The sequence below is a fragment of the Myotis davidii genome, unplaced genomic scaffold (assembly GCF_000327345.1).
Source record: "Myotis davidii unplaced genomic scaffold, ASM32734v1 scaffold370, whole genome shotgun sequence".
Taxonomy (NCBI): Eukaryota; Metazoa; Chordata; class Mammalia; order Chiroptera; family Vespertilionidae; genus Myotis; species Myotis davidii.
The window spans coordinates 11,668,378-11,682,453 of record NW_006288615.1 but is presented as its reverse complement, the minus strand read 5'-3'; the positions used below and the strand labels follow the sequence as shown (position 1 = coordinate 11,682,453).

Genomic DNA, 14,076 nt, shown 5'->3' with positions numbered 1-14,076 from the left:
TTTTTGGTATCATTTAGGGGATTTTTTTTTTTCTTTTCTAGGCGGGCAACTAAATCTTTATCTTAAAATGGTTTTTAATTCAAAAAGAAATGTGTTTTCAAACTATGGACTTTATTTGTATTGTTAATCCAGAATAATTTGCATACTGTTAGGCATGAAGAATTTGTTTCCTTTCCTGTGGATTTTTAGGTTTTAAATAAAGATTCACAGCATATTTTAAAAAGCAGATAATTGGATGTTTAATTTGATAATTTGATTAATGGGGATGTCTCTGCATTTCAATTAAAAAACCTAATTTCAGTTATATAGGGAATAATCACGGCGAAAGTAGCAGTTGTGCAGGCTTGGAACTAAATGATACACCATTTACTTATATATGTAACTACGTGATTTCAGTCTCCAGCTTAGTGACACCTGACCACGTGATCAGAATAGGGCTTCTGATATATCCATGTTACAGCCGGGGGCTATGACTGACTGTTTTGCTTATGCTAAGCTTACTGTCATTGATACTGATGAGTTAACTTAGTGGGCATCTAAATTAAAAAAAAACTTGAAATGACTGATGTTTGCAAATGTCAGGAAGAATTTTACACCTTTGTGCAACTTAGCACATTTGCTAACCACAGCCAACACTTTAGTGACGTACAGAATTAATTACACCCACACAAATTCAGCGATTTGGTATATCTGTTTATGTCAGATATGCACGGTAACTATCAGGGACAGGTAAACCTAAGGGAATAATTAGATGCAGCAATCAAAATGGTAATTATAAAACCAGCTCTTAGAAAAAGGGGCATGTCTCCAGGGCCAATATTGCAGTTGTTATAACAAAATAGCATTCTAAATGGGACGTAGCATGTTAGCGCTATACTTAATTTCCCCCAAAATAACAATTGTGCACTTCTTACTCACCTAATATTTATTTAGTTCTTCATGATTAAAATAAAATTATAGTCACTGCTGTGGTTCTCAATTTTTTATTTTATTTTTTAAAAATCTATAACTATGAGAGTACTCTTTTAAGAAAACTCTTCGTTCAGTAGGGATTATGGTGATGCTTCCTTTGAGGTATTTTTCTTTCATGGAGCTAGGCAAAACATTCCATTATTTTTTTTCTTTTCAGAGTATTTTTTCTAGAACATTTTTTTAAATATATTTTATTGATTTTTCACAGAGAGGAAGGGAGAGAGATAGAGACAGTTAGAAACATCGATGAGAGAGAAACATCGATCAGCTGCCTCCTGCACATCCCCCACTGGGGATGCGCCCGCAACCCAGGTACATGCCCTTGACCGGAATCGAACCTGGGACCTCTCAGTCCGCAGGCTGACGCTCTATCCACTGAGCCAAACTGGTTTCGGCTTTTCTAGAACATTTTCAGGTCTGGCACACTAGTCCATTCTCAAACCCCCAAACCCTTTATTTATACCTTTCATAGAGGCTTAGCTTAGTTCAATTGTATGAAAGTGTGGTCCCCAGACCAGTAGCAAAATTCCATCCCAAACCTGCAGGATCACAAACTCTATGGGTGGGACCCAACAATCTGTTTTAACAAGCCCTCTAGGTGGCTTGAAGCACACTGGTGTTTGAGAACCACTGGTCTATTGTCATTCATATAGTAAGAGCAGTAGGAGAATGGGGTAAGGGACATTTAGCCTTTATGGGGAGAACTACAGGAGAGATAAGGCTGAGCACAGAAGTGCCATGTAAGTGGTCCTCAAAAAAATGGAAAAGGTCTGGATGAATTGGAAAGAGGCACTAGACATCACCCATTTGTCAAACTCATCACAAGGCCCAACAATTCCAAGATTTTACTCCATCAGTCATCATCTTTCTTCAATCATTCCATTTTGAAGGAAAACAAAGAAGACATCTCATTCCTGTTAGCTTCTTTGTCTTCCAACAACTCTCTTTTTCCCCTTACCTTTTAATTCCTTTTAAAACAGGCTATACTTTCTTTTCCACTTTTTACTATCATTTCACTTAATAAATCCAGTGACCTGGCTTCTGATTTCTCCAGCCTAATAGTACTATAGTTTTGAAGTTCGTTATAAATCCTGCTTGACCTTGAAACCATTGGTAGAATATGACTCCATATGTAAATGACCTCTTTTCCAAGTTCAACTTTTGTATTTCCAACCACCTGCTGTACCCATCCCACATGTATCCCATTAGCACCTACACTTCAATTTATACAAAATTACACTAGTCATCCCAGTCCCAAGAGACATTCCTCCCCTGTGGTCCTTTTTCCACTGCCTGGAGCCAGGAGTCTCCCAGTTACACAGACTCTAGATCTTGAAGCAGTATTTGACTTCTCCCTCTTCCTTGTCCCTGAATCAAGTTAGTTATCTTTATGACATCGTTCACCTCCTTCCCCTTTTCATACCCATTACCATTTCCTTTATTTAGGTTTTCATTAGCTGTTCACTAGCATAATCCTTTAATCACTGTATCCCCACCCCCCTCGTAGTCAAATGAATTCTTAATAAAAATAGCTTGACTCAATCATTTTCCTACTCAAATGTCTCTGATGACTTCCCTTAGTGACTTATAGATTCTGAAATCCAATACACCTGTTCAGATCCCCACTCCGCTACTTACCATCTGGACAACATTTAATGAATTGACTTGTTAAGCCCCAGTTTTCTCACCTGACAGGTAGGAATAAAACAGTAACCATATCTAACGAGGAGACCTGAAGGAATGAATACATTTAAATTCTGACTAAAATGCAGAGAACATTGAAAGATTTAGTAAATAATAAATATTGCTATCACTATCACCAAAGCCATCACCATAGACTACACTTCTAACACCTTATTTCACTATCACCCTCCTCAAACTTAACTGAAAACTATTTTCTCACTCACACTTTCTAAAACACGCTAAACTGAATTATCCCTTAAGGACAAGGACCAAATCTTACTTTTCTGTCTTGGGCTCCTTAGGTAGTGCCTTGCAGACCTGTTCACTGTATGAAACACTGGCAGGTTCTTGCACATACACATTTTCTTAATTCTATCACTTTGTGCATGCTTCCCAGGATGCCCTTCCTTTCTGTCCCCTTTCAAATTCTCTCCATTTTCAAGTGGCACTTTAAATGTCATCTCTCCCAGGAAGTCTTCTCATTTCCATCAGAAGTATCTTGTTCTCTTCTGAACCCACAATGCATTTAATTTATGGTACTTAGGACATTCTATTTGGGTATGTGTCTCTAACTCCCCACCCCCAAGAAGCTTTAATGAGTTAACTGCCACAGTATATTGAATTTAATTGAAAAAGGTCTGCAGCTTGCGTCTATAGATGCTTATAGCGTACAAATGGTTAAGGTCCTCTGGGTTAGAGATCAGACTTGATTTATTGCTGTTTGCCTAGTGCCTTACTCAGAGTAAACACTTAATGAATGTGTTGAGAGACGAATGAGGTAAAGGGAACAACATGTACACTCTTATTATAAGAACTGTGCCGCTGCATACTACCTGATTAAAAGTTTTCTTTTCCATTAATAACATGATGGTCTTCAAAGAGTGAGTGGTTTATGAGAATTAAATAAACAAGTTTAATAAGAGCCCTTATAAATGGGGTATGTTCCTAACCTTGGGGTTAAAGTTAGCATTCTAGAACTCAGTAGCATTTTCCATAAAAAAAAATCATAAATGGTCATTGGATTACTGGGGCAGTTCTTAAAAGCTTAATTAAACCACAGGAGAGGTGTATCAGATAGAACGTTACATTAGCAATAGCACCTGGATGCTGACATTACATGGGGTCTGGAAAAGGAATCAATATCCTATCAATGTTTGTGAAGAGGTTCCATCTTCTTAGCAAAGCATAACAGCATGACTTTTCAATTCTTCTATGTACTTTAAGACATACTCCCAAAGCCATAACCAGAAGCCAATTTTCTTGTGTATTCCAATGATTACTTTTCATTGTTAGGATGAATGTGATCTGGTTAAAAAAGGAATTTAAATTGTCATTTACAAGTTGTAAATTTAGAAAATAAAAGCTCTCTATGAAATTGTCTATATGTTTAAATTTTTAGAAATCAGAACTTGTTTTCTTTTTACTTACAATTCTAAATTTCAGCTCCTTTGCCTGCCTTCTGGATAATTTTAAATTGACTATGATGACTGATACTCTAACTTCAGTTCCTTTACCCATATCCCCTGACAAATACATAATGACCTGTTAATAAACTTTTAATTACATTCATTAGGGAAGTCTGTTGTTTTAAAGTAACTCTTGAGTGAGTAAATAATTATTTTTTAATGGAAAAATGATTGCCTTTGCAATGATCTGAATTGCAGTTTTAGAATTTCACAAATGTACTTACTTAAAGTAGGCAAGCCCATAAAGAAGTTATCTGTGAAAAAAAAGACTGTTACTTTTGCCCCCAACCTCTAGCACTGTACTCAACATTCTGGTAAACAGAAAACAGGGATTCCTGGTCCTTATGAAGGTAACTATCTATTTGGAGAATAAAAATAAGATATCGGAAACCATTTGTGACTAATACTAAGACAGAAAACCTAGTGTGGATTATGGGCACAGATAGAGAAGTAATATGGACAAGGAAAACATAACCGCCATGATAGCAAGGATCTTCGCTCATTAATGTATCATAAGCACTTAGAACCATGCCTTGCACGCACTGTGAACTAAAAAACCAACGGCTGCATCAAAAGGAGAGAAAACAGTGGGTTAGAATGGCTGGAGAGTTTCATGGGGAAGGCAGGACTTGACAGAGGCCATAAAATATGTGATTCCTTGGTTCCTCCTTTTGCTTACCACCTACATCCAGACGATTAGAAAGTCCTGTTGTCTCTACCTCCAATATATATTCCACGTCTTTCTGCTTCTCTCCATGTCGTCGCCACATTTTAGTCTAAGCCAGCAACATCTAACAGCTAACGACTCTCAACAGATCTTTCTGGGAGCACTTATATGCCCCTACACTTGGTTCTCCACACAACAGCCAAGCAGTTTAAAAATACAAATCTTATCAAGTTACTTCAGTGCCTAATGGTTTCACACTGCACTTTGAAAAAAATCTTACCATGGCCGACAGTTCACACATGATTAAGTCCCTGTTACTTCCAGAGCCTCACTTTCTATCCATCACCCCCACCCCCTTGCCTCCCATCCCCCACCAACATCTAAGCTTCCATTATCTTTCCCAACCATGTCAAATTCATTCTTGCCAAGGCTTTTGCCTTTGCTGTTTCCTCAGCATGAAACTATTTCCCCAATTCATTTTTGTCTCAGCTCAGTTGAGGCCTTCGGCAAGGCCTTTCCTCTATTACATTGCTCTGTTTAATTTACTCCACTTACCTGTCTCTAAAAGTATCTTGTACACATTGTTAAATTGTTCACTGTCTCCTCTCACTAGAATAAGCAATTTAGATTTTTTACAAATTTACTTATTTAAAATAGGCAAGTCTATAAAGAAGTTATCTGTAAAAAAGACTGTTACTTTTGCCCCCTGACCCCCAGCACTGTACTTGACATTATGGTAAACAGAAAACAAGGATCCCTGGTCCTTATGCAGGTAACTATCTATTTGGAGAACAAAAATAAGGTATCTGAAACAATTTGCGACTAATACTAAGACATAAAACTTAGTGTGGATTATGGGCACAGACAGAGAAGTAAAATGGGCGAGGAGAACATAACCTCCACAGTGACAGGGATCTTCTATATTTCAGGTGCTGTATTCCCCGCTTCTTGAACAAAGCCAGGCCTATGGTAGCTCTCAATATCTACTTTAAATGAATGAATGAATAACTATACTTCCTCAGCCTTTTCAAGTATGAAGACTCTTTTTAAAGATTAAATAGTTTGAAGAACTCCTCATGTGTTATTACTGCTTCCCTCCCCGCCCTTTGTATTCACTGATTACATACAATGCTGTCGTGCAGTTGGTACCATTTAAAATAAAGATATTTCATTATCATAGGAGGGCTGACATACATTTGGCAAGCGGATGTTGGGTATGTGTGAAACATGGTGTTTATTGAACCTACCAAATCCTTGGTGCACATTTCCATTTATAGGTACATGAGGATCCTCAGCCCACAGATGTTACAGGACCCACTGCTATACACACTTGATATAGGGGAGCAGAAGGAATGGCAGCTGTCCTTGTTAGGTTAGAACTTTCTCGAGACAGAGATAAGAATATACTCAGTGTGAAGCCTTATCCTAAACTAAGGATAAACTAACTTATTTTTTGAACCTTCTAATGCTAATGTAGATTTTATTGGTTATCTTTACTCATCTGTATAACAATGGCTAACACATAACATTTATTTTATGTCAACACTGTTCTAAGCACTTTTCGCATATATTAATGTACTCAGTTTTCAAATTAACACAGTAAGGGAAACTTGCTCTTTTCTGCATTTTGTAGATGAGGAAACAGGACACACAGAGATTATCTTGCTCAAGGTCACAAAACAGGTAAGTGGCAGAGCTGATTCAAAGGCATGTTGTCTGGCCCTAGATGCCATACTTTAACCGCTATGCTATGCACCCTTGCTCAGAGAACGGACTGTCTTTACCCTGGTGAGAATCTCTTGCACCATACGTAGCATATTTAAAAAATTACGTTATCAGATGTCAGCTACTTCTAAATATGCATATTCTGCTCCAAACATTTTTAAGTAGTTAGTTGTTTTTCTCATTACTGCCAAATAAAGGTCTGAGATGCTTAGCAGCAAGTGACTTCATGAATCAGTTCTATATCATGTGGGAAATCATGAAGAAAATCTAAATCAAATACCAAATCTCATTGTGCCTTTAACATCCCTGCGTAAACAGCATGATTTTCAAGGACACACTGTGAAGTCTATGATAAGATAGCATATCTTAAAATAACTTGAAACCAAAAATGGATTTCTAAGTGTTATTTCCAACTCAACAAGAATGTTCTATTCTGACAGGTTAGGACATGGAGATTCAGAAATCCCCGTTTATATATAAAGTCTTTAAGTGTGCAAACCTTAGAGATTTCTTCATAATATTGCATCAGGCTATTCATGAAAAAAGTTCAATATCAGCTTATAGAACCAAGGCCTAATGCCAATAAGACTCAGGTTGTTTGTCATTCATGTAAGGTCCTTCATTTACTCTAACCCCACCTGCTGCTTCCTTTTTAAAGAGATGAATTAGATTTCTTATGAAACATGAATGAATCAAGGAGGACTTGAGTCTACTGGATCTAGCACATGTTGTGCAACATGACCCTTATAAAATAAATCTTTCAGAAAGCAGGTCTTCTTTCCACATGGGCTGTCTTCACTTTTCTCATGTGAGACTTGGCAAATGGGACATTCTGAGTCTGACAGGCCACTTCTCTGCTCTTCAGCTGACAACTCTCTTATAAAGATGTCAGCCAAACTTTCTTTGGAGCACGTAGGGGATCAAAACTTTTGAATCACGTCCAGTCAAGAGAATCCATCATTCCTGAACTCTCTGCCTGCCCCGTGTCCCAACAGCATCATAGCACTCCTGCAAGTCATCCCCAGCTCCAAAGATTTGACATGAAAACACCGGATAGGAGGAGGATTAGCTGTCAACATGAGGCTGGCAAATATCTGCATGCAATTGTTTGAGAAAAGGGGTCGAAGATCCTAATTTAAATGCTTCTGGCATAAAGCCTAAACAAAAACAAAGCCCCCAAACAAATGCTCGTTTGGGGGATAATGGAATTAGATGTAATCATTTCTCAAAGGATTCTGTGATTCAAAGAGATTAAAAATCTCTGCATATGTTTCTGAAAATTGTATGCAAACTGAATATCTTTCTGTAAATCAAATTTGATTTTTAATGTACAAGAAGAGCCAGGGAATAAAGAACACCTACAGTGAATCTTTCTGTAAAGCAAATACTTGCTTTATAAACTACAGCTGTAACCCCGAGTTTTTCAGTTTTTACAAAAGATTCAGATGATTCAATATCAGTCTTGTCTAAAATAAAACACATCATGATAGCAGAGGAATAGTGGCCAACTTCTACTAAAAATTTATAACATAGCCTGGAGGTCAAGTTCAGGTTTAATGTAAACTGAAAAAGAAGGAACTCCAAAAAGTCCCTGCTCTTACATGGACAGAACCTTAGTTATCCTCTGCTCCAAAGACCTCATTTTATGGATGAAGAAATTGAGGTTCTGAGAGGTTACATGACTTGCCCAAGGTCATTGCAATAGTTACAGACAGTAACAGCTGTAAAAATAATGACAGCGATTATGATGATGATGACAGACAGCACTGTGATCTAGTGAGCATTTACTTGAGCTAAGCCTATTAAAGACTTTAACCTCCTGTACTTTCACTACAGCTCTAGAAGAAGATTTTATTACATCTACTCAGCAGATGAAGCAGCCTGTCCAGGGCTTCACAGCCATTAAACGAACAACTCAGAACCCTGTTTTAACTTGAAAGAATGTGCTAATAGGCACTAGTTTAAACTGCTTCCCAGAATACCGCAGGACAGACATCACATGATCTTGAGTATAAACAATTAAGAGGTTAGTTAGGAAAGATGTATGTACAATATTTAAGGTTTATTTGAATTTTTTAAAAAAAAAACAATACAGTATTAGACAGTCCTTGCTGATGCTACACCCTCACAGGTATTTACTAAGAGTATAACTGGGGTATAAGTTCTAGAATAAATCTAGGTCATCTCCTGCTTGCATTATCACTCTTAGATACAACCCTCTCTACCCAGGCTTCTTATCAGTCTGCAGGTCAAGGGAATAGACCTACATGGAGTCTATGTTCCCCCTCCCCAACTTCTAGATCACATTCTGGGTAATTGGATTCCATGTGTCCATGTCTTACTAGCCCCAGAAGCACCTTAAGGGCCTGCAAATGTCTCTTTTCTAGATCTGTCCCACTAAGGTTGACAACACCTGCATGGGCCAGGGAGTGGCCTCTGGATGGCTGTTTTCAGGAAATGTAGTTGGAGCTTGGCAGTGGGGCATGGGACCACACTCCTGTAGTATAGGACTGAGCTGGGCGGGAAGAAAAAGGGGTGGGATAGGAGCCACACTGATTCCACATTCTGGCACAGAATTTAGTGATATCTGGAATTCTAAAACAATACCTGGCCTTCTTGGTGTTTTGTTTTTTTTATGACTATGTATGTATCAATGTAAGAGGATAACATGCTTTATTTATCAACTTAGTGGCACACTTTTTAGCTTAAGAGATATATGTGCGCCCTGGCCGGGTGGCTTAGTTGGTTGAAGTATCTTTCTGTATACCAAAAATTTGTGGGTTCCATTCCCGGTCAGGACACATACCTAGTACTAGTAGGTTGCAGGCTTCATCCCTAGTTTGGGCACAAATAGGCGAGCAAGCCATCTATGTTTCTTTCTCACATTGTTGTTTTTCTCTCTCTCTTTCTTGCTCTCTTTCGCCCTCTTCCTCTATCTCTCAAATCAATATAAACATATCCTCAGGTGAGGATTTTTTTTTAAAAAAGTAAAGTCCAAACTGAAAACCCTAAGAGTAGGACTTACCTAGAGAAAAGCGAATGAAGAGAACACGAAGAGCTGGTTTCAGGTTTGTTTTAAGTAGAGGGAACTACATCTGAGGCGAGGCCTGAAGCCAGAGCAAGCATGGTCAAGAACTTCAGTACTGACTGAAGCATGTTTCTGGAGTGAGAAATGTTCCTGAAAAAGTAAATAGAGACCAGACTAAAGCAGGTCTCATAAGCCATGTTAATGTGTTCAGATGACCTAAAGGTAGTGAAGAGTCAAAACAGATTTTAAATAAGGTCGTGACATGATGCGACTTGCATCCTAACCACTGCAAGTCAGGACTTTGGGTTTCCATTTAATACCACTCACTGAGACTGAGTCCAGGGCCTTAGTGCTAGGCTCCTCTTCCCACCGCGTCCTGCTGCTTTTCTACCATAGAGAGCAAGGGTGGACAGACAATAGCCATGAAAGAGGGAATCCCTGAATGAGGCTCCTTAATAATTCCTCTGTAAAATATCATCATTTGCGTAAAATACGTAGCTATCATAAAAGTTACCAGGACTGGTTGATAAATGACCATGTGTTTGAATTTCAACAATTATATTTTATTTTTGGGTGTCTCAAATATTACAGCAAAGATTCAGGTTTAGTCAACGTATTAAGATGTTGCTCTCAAGTATTTGATGCTAACCTAATAGATGTTGATCCTTTCAAGGTAAAGAAAGTTAGACGGTGTCTAATTCATATTCCTCTCTAACATATCCCCTCAAACTTTACACATGCATTTTATAGGACATCTATATCAGAAATGAATCCTTATCAACATATCTCAGTTGTGTAGTCTTTTCTCAACTTCCAAGAATTTCACATGTGCTATTACCAGGATGAAAATTTTAAGTAATAGAATTTCATTTCAGATAAAAAAATAATATGATTTTTATTTTTTATTTTGTCAGACTAAACTTCATCTGCCTTTGTGAAGTTAGCAGCTACCAGAAAAAAAGCAAAAAAACAAAAAACAAAAACACAAACAAACAAAACCCTAAAGGATGTATTCAGTTCTTGAAAACATACTTTTCAAAAGTACAGTGTATCATTTTGCTCAATATTGATGAATACTGTATGTATTATTCATTAGCTATTATCATATGTATTATAGTTGGTTCTTTTTTAAAAAAAATCTAAAATTTAGGTGAAAACAAAATTTAGGAAAGGTACTTTTGAATTTTTTACAATTGTATTGTGTGAATTTTTTAATTTAAAAAAATAGAAATCAATACTGTGTAAAGAAAAAAGAGAAACAGATGAGAAGGTTTCAAGGGCTCTATCAATATTTTAAACAATCTGATAGGAAAAAGTCATGTTGCATCAGCAATGCCAAGGTTACTCACATATAATGCCTATGTGACTTTGGATAAAATTCTTAATTTCTTTATATCCCAGTTTATTCGTGAATAAAAGAAATAGGGTCAAAATAAAGTCATTAAAATGCCATAGAAAAATTGAGGTTTATAATGAGCTCTGACATTCACTTGATAACAAGTAAAGCATTATTATTAGATTCACTCTATCTTATCTTTATACAGACCTATATTCTTCTGAACCAAAAGAAATCATTTTTTTAAAATTACTCCTTTTCTGTAATGCCCTTTAAAATTGATCACAATATCTTCCCCCAGTAGAAATGGGCAGAATAATTTAACAAAAAGAGGGTATTTTTAGAGAAGTGTTACCTATCCCTTGATTAGGGGGTTTGAATCTAATATCTTCAGTTCATTAATAGTGGGGCAAATATGGAGTACAATATATTCATGGGAAAACAGAACTGTGGCCCTAACCGGTTTGGCTCAGTGGATAGAGCGTCGGCCTGCGGACTCAAGGGTCCCAGGTTCGATTCCAGTCAAGGGCATGTACCTTGGTTGCGGGCACATACCCAGTAGGGAGTGAGCAGGAGGCAGCTGATCAATGTTTCTCTCTCATCGATGTTTCTAACTCTCTATCCCTCTCCCTTCCTCTCTGTAAAAAATCAATAAAATATATTAAAAAAACACCACGAAAACAGAACTGTGCCTTTCTGTTGATAAAATATGGACCAGGACTGCCAAGAATCAGACAGGCAGCATTGTCCTCACCAAGAACACTATACAACAAAGTGAACTTTTCTGTTTATCCTTCTCAAAATTGTTAGGAGTTCTTATAGTACAAATAACAGAGTCCAAAGTCCATGCAAGCAGTTTGCCTTTATCCTGAACAAGGAGCACAGGGGACTAAAAAATATCCCTTAGTGAACAATGATAAAATCTGCTGCGTAGCCACAAAAATAATGACTATCAAAACACTCCCGTTATAGTCAAATTAATTGTAGCTAGTTACAGGAAAAGACCATTAAAAGCCACAAAGCCTATAAATAAACTAGATGAAAGTGATGCTAAAAGAAACTAATTTAAAATATACTTTCACACAGAGGAAATTATATTCTTCCCATGGCACAAATAATTAACATTTATAAGTACAGAAACAACTACCTACCATCTTCCCTTTTAGTTCAGAAGAGTTGGGTAATGATGGAGGATTATGAGGGAGGCAAGTTAAGGAGGCAGGTTAATGAAAAAGAAGTGGGTTTTGCCTGAGGAGCTCTTTGCTTCACATGCTCTCTCCCTTGTTCCTTCTTGAACTCTCTTTAGTCCTGCCTTCTAAGATATATCTCTCTAGGTTCTCCTCTGGCCTCTTTGGCCAAGTTTCTCTGTCTCTTTGAGGCTCGCTCTTCCTTCTCCAGTTCTGTGCATGTGGATGTCCAGGTTTCAACACTGGTTTCCTGCTGGTGGTCCTCTACACCCTCTCCCTGGATGATCGACTGCAACTCAGAGACCTGGCTTCTTCCCCAAGCCCCAGATCTGTACATCCACATACCTGCTGGGCATTGCCAACTGGATGCTCCATAACCATGTCTAGAACCAAATTTCTTTGGACTCAGGGACTGTACTCTGAAATGTGATGGAATGAAGTTACTCATCCTAAAGGAATTACTTGAGATAATAGAATATGTATTTAGAGGAAGAAGAAAGCCAGTGGCAAAGAGTAAGAAAGGAAAAGTGTTCACAGTACTTTCTATAAATCTTCAGTGAACAAGAATTAATGTATTTTAACAATGCTTTTAACCATCTGAATACAAATTAAATTTAACATTATTTGAACTTTATATTAAAATAAAGGATGGCCTTTTGTTCTCTTGGGTTTGTTTCGCCCCTCAATAAGTGTTAAAACCAGATTGAGAAATAGAAATAGAAATGCTGTTATTTTTATTTTCTACTTTTATTTTCCTTAGATCCATCTTTCAGGCTGCTGCCAGAACAATATATCAAAAATCGAATTGAACCACATGACTATTCTGCTGAAAAATCTTTCTTTCTTTCCTTTTATTTTCATTTATTCGACAAATATCTGCTGAGGTCCAAGACCCATCTGTCAGATCAATACAGCAATGGGAATGTGGCATAAACAAGCCAACAGGGTGTCCAGGCCCATGAGCTTTGCTTTTACCATGTGATTCACACTATTTTGGCTTATATGGTCCTCCCGCAAAGAGACCCCTAACTCTCCTCTGAACTTCATTTCTCACCATCCCTGTCTCAAACGGCGTATCAGCAACACACATCTATCTCTAATTCCTGTATACATTGTGCTATTTCTCACCTCTGTGATTTTCTCCCACTGACCCTTACTCTCCTCCCCACTTTCATCTGCCTATTGCTATCCATTCTTTAATAGAGGAAATCTCTTTTTGACCAGTCCAGACATGTGAAGTATACCTCTATTGTGTTCCTATAATACCTACATTTCCCATCACCAGACCTACCACATTGTGCGGTGATTTGTGTGTGTAGGGAGTATATAATCATTTGTGCACACCAGTTCTAGACAATATTTATTTTATAACTGCCAAACTCAGCATACTGATTCATATATTCTATAATAATTTCAGAGAAACTCAGTGGTAAAGGGATGCTGATATTACAGAGAATTATAATTTCTGGAAGAGGACAGGAGGTAGAAGTTGTTTGGGTAGTTGCTCTAATCCCCTATCAACAATGTTCCAGTAGTCTCTGCTACATTAGTATGTTTGCCTTCCTGGTCAAGGCATTAATAATTATTGTGATGAAGGTGATCCTTTTGCTAGAACTGGGGGATTAGGAAAAGCTCTCTTAATGGATGGCTTCAAGCATTCTTTCTATGGGATATAAAGGATCCAGGAGAGAACTGATATGAAAATATACTGAGGCAGTAGAAAGTAATCATTACCTGCAAATGGTAATTATGACATGGAGAAGACGCTCCCTACCATCAGGCCACTGCAGGAAGAACTAAGTCTTAGGAGCTGTATCAGTGAAGATATTGCTTCGGCATATGTCTGAGATCTTGCTGCCTGTGGATTCCTCTAAGATTTTTTATGGTTTCCCGTCTTACGTTTAAGTCCTTTATCCATTTTGAGTTTATTTTTGTGTGTGGTGTAAGTTGGTGGTCTAGTTTCATCTTTTTGCATGTATCTGTCCAATTTTCCCAACACCATTTATTGAAGA

The 14,076-nt window shown here is 37.6% G+C and overlaps 1 protein-coding gene across 2 annotated transcripts in view; it reads right to left on the bottom strand.

Moving 5' to 3' along the window:
• ZNF385B (zinc finger protein 385B) overlaps positions 1–14,076 on the bottom strand; it is a 349,071-nt gene that overhangs the window by 94,882 nt on the left and 240,113 nt on the right. The gene's annotated exons all lie outside the window — the stretch shown is intronic.